General features: G+C 35.6%; 1 long non-coding RNA gene across 1 annotated transcript; it reads right to left on the bottom strand.

Annotated features, from left to right (window-relative positions):
* Window positions 1-6,074: 6,074 nt before the first annotated feature.
* LOC142613996 (uncharacterized) lies at window positions 6,075-9,412 on the bottom strand. Its single transcript, XR_012840339.1, has 5 exons — window positions 9,224-9,412; window positions 7,348-7,433; window positions 7,153-7,227; window positions 6,701-6,795; window positions 6,075-6,620 (listed from the first exon to the last, which is right to left on the bottom strand). It is a non-coding gene; the product is annotated as an uncharacterized LOC142613996 (long non-coding RNA).
* Between the last annotated feature and the right edge of the window lie 1,259 nt (window positions 9,413-10,671).

Raw genomic sequence — 10,671 nt, forward strand, 5'->3', positions numbered from 1 at the left:
AGCTTCACCGAGGTTAAAATTGTGGAGAAAGGAACTGTGGGAATCCCAAACTGGAACAAATGGTGGCGGTTGGATTGGTTGGGTGACCAAGGTACCTTGAGGAATGGTAGTCCCCCCGGTAGCAAAGCCCTCCACGCAACGCTAATCCGAGGAAGACGAGGATCGCGGGCTTTAATCACGCACTTCGGCGCCCGAAAGGCTTTTGATATTGGAGTGTAGCCGAGGATCGATGAGCCGCACGGAGTTGACCGTCGGTGTGCACGAAGATCTCGGCTTGTAGGATCCTATCCAATCGCCCGAAATCCACAAGGTTAGGATGACGATCCGCTTGCGTGTGGATCTGCAGAGTTGTCCAAGTAAAAGTGGGTAAGAGTAAGTAAAAAGACGAAAGATAAAAGTATGTAAAAGAAACTTCACTGGAGTCCCTTCCCTTGTCGGACGGGGGAGGCCGTCGTGCCAATTTCCCGATATGATCAGAAGTCATTTTAGGCCACTTATTTGATTCGAGCGGACATTGAATTAGCTCGACTTCGGGTGTCTAGACTTTAGGTAATATTCATCTTTTTTGCTTAGGTGATGGAGGTTATAAACCCAGTTCACGTCGTGGTGAGTGAGCCCTAGGTTCATCTTCTCATTTAAAGCGTCTATGGAACCTAAGATCCTAAAGACATTTGGGGCACACCGGTGGGAGCCAACCTAAAAGCCCTAAGATAATCCCTAGTCACAGTTCCCATGGGGATTTTCATTCCCCCTTCGATGAACGCAATCATCGGGATTACAACTTCCCCCGTTTTCTTTTTGTATAAAACTCTTCCTCGTTACGTACCTAATGGATACATCCGAGGGAATTTTGTACTTAACCTTAAACTCGTTCTATTTTTTCGTTTGAATCCACCAGGGACGCAAATCTACCCATTCTTTTTGAAAAAAGGCGGGGTGTGGAGAAAAAATAACTATGCCGAGGATGAAAGACACGATGAAAAAGAGACGATGGGAAAGAAAAGAAACAAAAGAAACAAAAAGCTGATAAGGAGGGGAAGAGTATTGAAGAACTTACTTTTAAAAAAGAAGAAAGCACGGTCACCTCGGACAGGGTACTTGATAGACAGAGAGAGAGTACGGGGAGATGAAAAGTGTGGCAGGTACGTTACGAGGTTTCGTAGTGGTGAAGAATTTTGAAGAAAATTAGTATTTATATGTCGAAGATGTTTTAAAGCGGGCGAATTCCCGCCTCAACCCAAAGAATCGCTCTCGACCGTTGGATATGTGTCATATTAATGAAACGTGGGGGACATAGAAGCGCCAACAATCAATTCGGGGGCGTTTCGCATACCGAAGCATTGGGAACACGCGATGGGTGATTCGAAGTTATCTCGTCAACAATGTTGCCAAAAGTCCGCAGGTAACAGGTCTTTTTAAGTCGAGATTCTATTTTTCTCCCGAGGTGAAAAAATAAAGAAACTCGAGGGGCTATTGTCAGGGGTATTGGGCCCAATAGCATATGAAGGATGGCCCAACGAAGTATTTTGGGCCGGAAACCCAAAATCCGAAGACATCAAAATGGCCGTGGACTATTTACATATCCAAACACGTCCGAGGAGTAGATTTGTCCTCGGATTTCAAGGCCGAGGACATAGAAAGAGAAGTTTGGTATCCCCGGGTTATATTATAATGAGTCCTACAATTATGGGGATGCACGGTATACGTGGAGGGCGAGAGAAAGAACGGTGGAATGTCTAAAAATAAAGCTGCTACCACCGCCCATACATTAAAAGCTACGTAAATTGATACACCGACCGTATAGATGGAAGGATGGGACACGAACATCGAGCTTGGAACTTGGTCCCTAATCCCAGCGGAGCTTTAGGGAAGAATGGATGGGACAAGTATCCAAAAAGGGGGATTGCAACCAGAAAAGTGGAAGGTGATGAAGGGAAAGGAAAGGATATAAATAGGAGGAAAGGCATACGAAGAAGGGAGAGACTTTTCTGAGTAAAAGAGATAGAGCCAATAGTAAATGATAATCAACACTTGTATCCAAACTTGAGAAATATCATTAGAAACCATCCTCGGACACAATCCGAGGACGATTTCTCAGTCTTACTCTTTGCAAACGATTCTTTGTTACGTCTATTACTGGGCCCAAAGCCCGTTCTTTTTGTAATTGTCTAAACCATCCTTGAAATCTAAATTACAAGCCCATCCTCTACAAATTCATTGTAAAGAAAGGTCTTTCAAGCCCATTTTTCTCCCAGTCGTAGTTTGGGAACTTGAATTGTGTCCTTACAATTTACATTAAGTAAGTCTTTAAATTAAAAAAAAGAAAGAAGAGAGTATGCCTTGAGTCTTTATATATATATATATATATATATATATATATATATATAAAGATAGAAATTATACTCTAGCCTAATCTAAGTGTATATATGTGTGAAGTTCCCTCTCAGAGACTTGAACCCTGACTTTTGCTCCTCCCCCCACATCCGACAAGCACTTATACTTGTGGAGTGATGACCATCATAACAAGAGTGTGCGGTGGTGTATGTCTTGAGTCTTGACATGTCTAAAAATATGCATGACAATTTAATAAAAATAAAACATAATTAAATTACATATGATATAAATTAAATACACTTTAATTTAATGAGCTATGTCTGACATAAGAGTAATTAGAGAGAATAAAAAATGCACTAATCAATTATATAAATGCATTACATATTTTTAGGAAAAATCTAAAGGGGCCATTATTTACAAATTATTTGTGTGGTAAATTGTTACTAGTTCTTAAATGGACCTACCACTAACATCATTTTTTTACTTACTAATAAGTGATAAGTGATAACCATCCATCATATCAGCAATTTGTAAAAAAGTTTGGGTTATAGTCTTTTTCATTAAAAAGCTAAAGGAAAAAAAAAATTATAACAAACTAACTAAGACAGAATAGTGTCATTTTTTTCCCACAAAATCTTGGGTGGTTTGTTAAGTACATTTCTGTATAATTTATAATTTTAATGTTACTTGTAGGGGAAATTTAAAAAGCATGGACGCTTAAAGAGAATTGTAGACATTTTTTCCACTCTTGGGTTGACTTAAGGATTCGGTGAGTTAAGTAATCACTTAAGGCCTTCGTATGAAAGAAGGATCTCAAATTTTATCTGATGTGAGTATATTTTTACTTATGAAAATACTAATTAAGTCTCAAATATTAGTCAATAACTAAAAATCATTCTCTCTTTAAAAGACCCCCCCCCCAAAAAAAATCAATATTAGTTCTCAAAACCCATATTTATTTATTTATTTTTGGTATTTGGCATTTTTACTCTAAAAACTCTATGTTTCTTTAATTCTGTATCTTTCTTGGCCTTTTTAGACGATAACTCACTTGATTTGTAGATAACGAAACTTAACTGTAGTTACACTTTCAACCAAACCTATATTTAAGGGAAATTCTACGATACCCCCACAAAAGGGGGGGGGTACAATACCCACTAGTAAGTAACCTGTTATACCAGATTACTTTTTTCTCACATTTGACGGTTCTATCTTCACATTATGCAGTTCTAACATCACATGTGGCAGTTATTTTCTCACATTTAGTGGTTCCCTTACTTTTTTCTCACATTTGATGGTTTCATCCTCACATTGTGCAGTTCCAACATCACATGTGACAGTTCTTTTCTCACATTGTGCGGTTCCCTTACTTTTTTTTTCTCACATTTGACGGTTCCATCCTCACATTGTGCGGTTCCAACATCACATGTAACAGTTCTTTTATCACATTGGGTGATTCCCTTACTTTTTTCTCACACTTGATGGTTCCATCCTCACATTGTGCAGTTTCAATATGACATGCGACAGTTCTTTTCTCACATTTGGTGGTTCCCTTACTTTTTTTCTCACATTTAATGGTTTCATCTTCACTTTGTGCAGTTCTAACATCACATGTAACAGTTTTTTTCTTACATTTGATAGTTCCCTTACTTTTTTTTCTTACATTCGACGATTCCATCCTCACATTATGTGGTTTCAATATCACACGTGACAGTTCTTTTGTCACATTGGGTGGTTCTCTTACTTTTTTTCTCACACTTGACGATTTCATCCTCACATGGTGCAATTTCAACATCATATATGACAGTTCTTTTCTCACATTTGGTGGTTCCCTTACTTTTTTTTCTCTCATTTGATGATTTCATCCTCACATTGTGCAGTTCCAATATCACATGTGACAGTTTTTTTCTCACATTTGGTGGTTCCCTTACTTTTTTTTTCTCACATTTGACGGTTCCATCCTCACATTGTGCGATCCCAATATCACATGTGACAATTCTTTTGTCACATTTAGTGGTTTCCTTACTTTTTTCTCACATTTGACTGTTTCATCCTCATATTGTGCAGTTCGAACATCACATGTGATAATTCTTTTCTCACATTTGGTGGTTCTCTTACTTTTTTCTCACATTTGACGGTTTTATCCTCACATTGTGCAGTTTTAATGTGACGGTTCTTTTGTCACATTTGGTGGTTACCTTACCTTTTCTTTTTCTTTTTTCACATTTGACGGTTTCATCCTCACATTGTGCAGTTTCAACATCACATGTGACAGTTCTTTGTCACATTCGGTGGTTCCCTTACTTTGTTTTATCACATTTGACAGTTTAATCCTCATATTGTGCAGTTTTAACATCACATGTGACAATTCGTTTGTCACATTCAGTGGTTCCCTTACTTTTTTCTCACATTTGACAGTTTCATCCTCACATTGTGCAGTTCCAACATCACATATAATAGTTCTTTTGTCACATTTGGTGGTTCCCTTACTTTTTTATCATATTTGACGATTTCATCCTCACATGTAATGTTAAAACTACACAATATGACAATTTTTTTGTCACATTTGACAATGCCATCATCACATTAAGTTGTACCAACATTACATATGGACGTAGCTAACCCAAACCAACCCTACCAAATTACCTAATAACCGGAGAATATATATAACAAAAATACTCCTAAAGTCTTTATAATTCTGAAATACCCTTAAATATACAAAAATTACCAAAACACATTCTAACTATTAAAAAATTACCAAAATAACCCGAAAACTCTCAAAATTATTGGGATATCCTTAAAACCTAAAAAATGATTGAGATGACCCTAAAATCTAAAAAATGATTGAAATACCCTGTAAACCTAAAAAATAAACAAAATACCCTTAGTACAAAACAAAATTACCTAAATGACCATGAAACCTAAGAAAATGACTAAAATGACCTTGTAACTTAAAAAGTGATAATAATGCCCTTAGAACCTTAAAAAAATGACCTTGCTCACTGGCACTTTTGACTCTTTGACATGTTGGTAAAGAAGCTAGCAACTAACCTTGGCCTCATCTTTTGTGTTTCTCAACAACTTTTGCTTGGAATGTATTTTTTATCTATGCATTTACATTAATGTTGAAAGCCAATCAAGGACCATTTTAAGTTGCTAGGAGGAAGCAATCACAAAGCACGTTGAGCTTGATTATGCTTCCAAACTACCAATCACAACTTATGTCCTGATATAAGTGATCATGTTATAAATTAAAAGTGCATTGTATCCGGTCAAGTCATATGCTGATTCAAATTTCACAATTACTAGAAGCCCTTTAATCTTATTGGAAAGGCTTAGTGAAAAATCCCATTTGTAAATTAGAGAGCTGGATGATCATTCATTCACAAGATTGTTTGATTAAATACCAGATCCAAGATTTGGGGCATTAAATAATGCCTACTCTATACCTATAAAGATAAGCTGAAAAGTACAATATTTTAAACAGGGTGAAAATGATGTCATGCACATAGGCAATATTCTCATTTGATCCCAGTTGGGTTGGGTAGCCTAGCAATATTCTCATTTGAGGATATAAGGATGCAAAAGCAGTGTGGTAGAAAACATAATCTCACAAGATCCAGCATCTTAAACCAAAAAACTCAAATCTTCCTGCCAATCTAGTTTTTTATTTTTTAAAGATTCAATCGTATACTGAATTGTTAGGCTTGCAAGGTGTTGTCAATACCAAAGCCTTGGGTAACAAAATGAGAAATCAATTACATCGGCTAGTGGTTATACAACAAAACAAATTCTACATCTTTTATTATCATTCTTTTCAAAATTTGGCATTGCCAAAGTTTAAAAATTACAAACACATTGGCAATAACAATTTTGCTCATAACCACCCCCCTCCCAAAAATAAGGAAACAAGGAAAAAGAAAAAAAAACCGCTATCATTCTTCACAGTTAACCAAGTTTTGCAACTTTCTGCGTATTTGTGTGTAATCCCAACAGGCCAAAACTCATCTATGATATATGGAACTTGTAAAAGATGACCTTGAAAAGTTTTAATTTGTGGATCGGTATACAGATACACAACCCTTGTACCACCATTACTTCTTCTAATCCTTTGATGCTGAGATCCAGACACCCAGTGCATATCTCAAAACTGATGGTGTTATCTCAGTTGTCTGCCAGGTAAAGGTTGAAACTAAGATTTTCTACTAATCAAGGCAGATCTCTTCCTCAAGTATTGTGCTTTATATGCTGCACTAGAACCCACTATTGTTGGTGCCACTAACCAACTGCACGGAATTAAAAGGACTTGAGTTATTCAACATTATCAAATTCAACATTCAGACCACCAAAGTTGTGGCTGCATTACCTCAAATATGTGATGTATGGCTGAGTTTCCTGGGTTCCAAATTCTGGCTGAAGAAGAGCTGTAACTACTAATACCAACTGGAAAACTGTATTAACCTGTCAAGAATAATACTCTCCATGTTAATCAACCTGATAGAGTTTAAAATCAATCAACCTAATTGCAAGCTTGCTGTGCTAATTATCTTTTACTACAGTGTATGATATCAGTTACACTATGTTGATCAAAATGCTTTTTAGAAATTAAGTGCTTAACTAACTAACTAAATATTTCATAAGAAAATTCATCGGAAAATAAGAAGAGGAGTTTTTAAAGCTTTACTAGTTTACCATATAACCTATTCCATAAAATCCCAAATCCTAGACCGCATTGCACAACATAGATACACTAAACATTCTAATGCATGCATCATATAGGTTTTAAAAAAAACAAAAAATAAAAAACTCAAAGCTTACCTTGCTAATATAGAGAGGCTCAACTTTTGGGGGACGGGTACCGTCTAGATTGATGAAATCAAACCAACTCTTCCACTGAAAGAAGGAAAAACTTGACAATGCCAATCAACATTTCAACTTGATAACTAACAGACAGTCAATTGAAGAAAAAAAAAAAAGTCCTATAACACACGATCTCAAGTTAAACTATATTACCTCCCAACCCAAGCTACTAGCCCTTTGATATACTGCACCACCGACAAGGAAGACATCTTGCAACACAACGAGTCCAACAAGTCCAGCTTCACAACGCAAAAACCAAATAAGAAATCATTTCCCCCAAAACATATACACAAGATGATGCATACAGATCAAACTTACGTGCTCCACAGCATTTTATTATAGATGCAAATATCTACTGCCATGTGACATCTACTAAACAAATTACATTCATTTGTAGTGTTTATCCATGCATCTTGAAACAGAAGGATAAGGACATATTGCATTTTGATTGGTAAGTTAGACATGCACCTTATGGCTCTTCAACCCTTGACCTTACCCATCCATCCCATTATAAAGGGAGGATGAAGTGCCATTTAAGCTAAAACTCATTGGCATAAAGGGCATATTTTTAAATTTCATCTGTATTAAATAGGCACTAGTTCAAGCAGCAAATTTGAAAACTTAGTAATTTTAAATTGGCTATGTACATTAGTGACATCTAGTTTTTTAAATACTGGAATAAGCATAGCGGGCAATGTTATGGGCAATGTTTATAGGCTGGTGAAGAAAAGAAGAGTAAATAATATGGGCAATGTTTATTTCATACGGACAAATACCAATTGTAGCACATAACTATCATGATTTCAGTGCAAGAAGTGTGTGCATAGTTGTGTGCAATAACTGTTTTGCACTAATATTTACCCAAATAACAGAATATCAAGACTCAAGCAGGCATATGGGCAATGCATTGGAGTGACTAGGGACAAGTTGCTGCAAAAGTCCCGGTGAATCAACTTAAGCCTGGTCTCAAGTTGATAACCACATCACTTCAAAGTGCTATATGGCAGTGAGGTTTTTTCTTTTATCAAGAAAATAAAAAAAAAGGGAGAGAGGTAATATGTGCCTTGAAATTGGACATGAGCAGGTCTATGACATGAGCAACTAAATTTACCTAGTGAGACAGTCATAAAAAAAAAAAATATATATATATATATATATATATATATATATAAACAAAAAAACCTTGCCATTGAGTAAGTACTAGCATAAAAAGTAGCAGTCCGTTTCACTCTAGTTGACCATCCAAAAATGCTATTGACTGATTCAACATGTCAATATAAAATAACAGGATGTTTCTAAAAATTTCGTTATTTTGATCTACAATCTCTTTATTTATTTATTTATTTTTTTGATAAATCAGAAAATTTTATTAGCACAGACACTAGAAACAACCTGAGATGCAAATAGCAAGCAAAAGTACAAAAAACCCAATTATGTACTAGCCAAAATGCAACACAACAGCTCTCAAACTCTAAAACTCTAAAAGTAGAAAACACTCAAAACAAAATTCGAGATTTGATTCCGAGATGCTGCAATAGCTACAGAATTACAACTTAGTTGTACACCACATAGAAAAGAAATGAAATAGAAACTCTATACCCGTGTCCTCCCTAGGACATAAAAGAAAAAAATTATTTCTTTATAAAAACCCTTCCCCTTTAAATACATAGCTATTGCCTTTTTCCTCTGCTAACCAATAAAATAAATACAAATAAAATTTCAACACCACGCTAACAAGAACCCACACCCCCTGATGAGCAGAACACAGAGCCACAAGTTTTGGAAAAACTGAATCCCTGAAAAGCATTTCAACAAGCACTTTCTGTGCCACTTATATGAAAGAACAATTTTTTTTCTTTTTTTGAGAAACTATGAAAGAACAAAATTGGTACCTCACCAGCACAGAAATTTGCCAACATTACAGTGAAATGAAATTTAAGAGCAAAATTCCAAAATTTTCTCAAAAATCAAAAAAGAAAAAGGAGCACCAAACAATGATAGAGAAATTAGGATTTTGTTTGATTCTTACCTTAAACAAAATCAAAACGAGTTGATCCCTTAAAAACCCTCAGTGGTGAGTAAATGAGGGCTCTGATGGGATGAAGTGAAGTTGACAGACATGGGAGAAGAAGCAGCAATCAGAGGTTTTTTTAAGAGAATGAAAAAGGGAGCACACAAGAGAGAGGGGATATGAAGTTGAGAGAGAATCACCTGTTTTTCGTTTTTTTTTTTTTGGCTTTTATATACTAACCTAGTCTCCCGGTAACAAGTTTGGCACTAAACTTAAATCAACGGTCACAATTAAAATAACACCAATTAATGGTATAAATTTGGGTGAGCACCATACCCACTAAAAAAATAAGGGGCACCAGTAGAATGACCTATATTTAAATATTGCCTCTCTTATTATAAAAAGGAAGTTCCTCCTCGAACCACACTATATCCTCACTCCCATGCCATGTTGGGCATATCGTGCTAGGAAATGGCTAACTTGATTGCCTCCTCTTCTAGAGAAATTATACCGTCCTTTTGTGTGCCACGTCACTTGTCCACCATTTCACTAAAAGACTCTCACTTATTTAAAATTACTGAATCAGTAATCAATTTCTGTTTAAAATTTTTTTCTATCTTTGCAATTTTAAATAGATAGAAGTCTTTTAATAGAATGGTGGACCACGTCACTTGTCCATTATGAGGACCTTATAATTTCTCCCCCTTCTGATATGTGCAACTAATTTAGAGCGTAGGTTTCTCCCACTTTACATCTTGTAGTAAATGCCCAAAACTATCAGTCTTCATACTTGGCATATTGTAGGCACTGTGTGATTATCAAGTTGTCTCCTTCTATAATTAACTCTGGTACCCCTGCTTCCATTGCTAGCTTGACTATGCCATACATGCCTCCACTTCTTTCACCTCCAAAAGTCTGTTCACTTGGTGTGACATTGTCGCCGTTAATAAGCCTTCATGATTTTGGATTACCACCCCAATATATACATGGGCAACGTAATGTATTTAGGAGTCTAAAGTGAAAAATGAATTAGAGCCTTTAATATATTTAAAAATGACTTAAAAAAAATATATTACTTAAACTCTGTTCTTTTGTTTTAAATGAAAAATTACTAATTATTGTTCTTTTGTTTTAAATGAAAAATTACTAATTATTGTGAACCACTTAGAATATTTTTTTGAGAAAGTCTATATACACAAAAAATTTGACAAAACTTTTCATACATGTTGATGTGACAAGTTGATAGTGATAAGTAAAAAAATGATATAGTAGTGGACCTAGACGAGAACTAGTAAAAGCTCTCAAACTCAACTGTTGTGAAAAATATTGTGAAATGTTTTGTGTATTACTCATTTTTTTTAGAAGTGTTACATCTACAACATTTTCATAACAAATCTTAGGTGTTAAGTTGTTACTGGTTCTAATTTGAACCCACCACTTAAATTACTCTTTTTGTCCACTTATAA

The sequence above is a fragment of the Castanea sativa genome, chromosome 10 (assembly GCF_040712315.1).
Source record: "Castanea sativa cultivar Marrone di Chiusa Pesio chromosome 10, ASM4071231v1".
Lineage (NCBI taxonomy): Eukaryota > Viridiplantae > Streptophyta > Magnoliopsida > Fagales > Fagaceae > Castanea > Castanea sativa.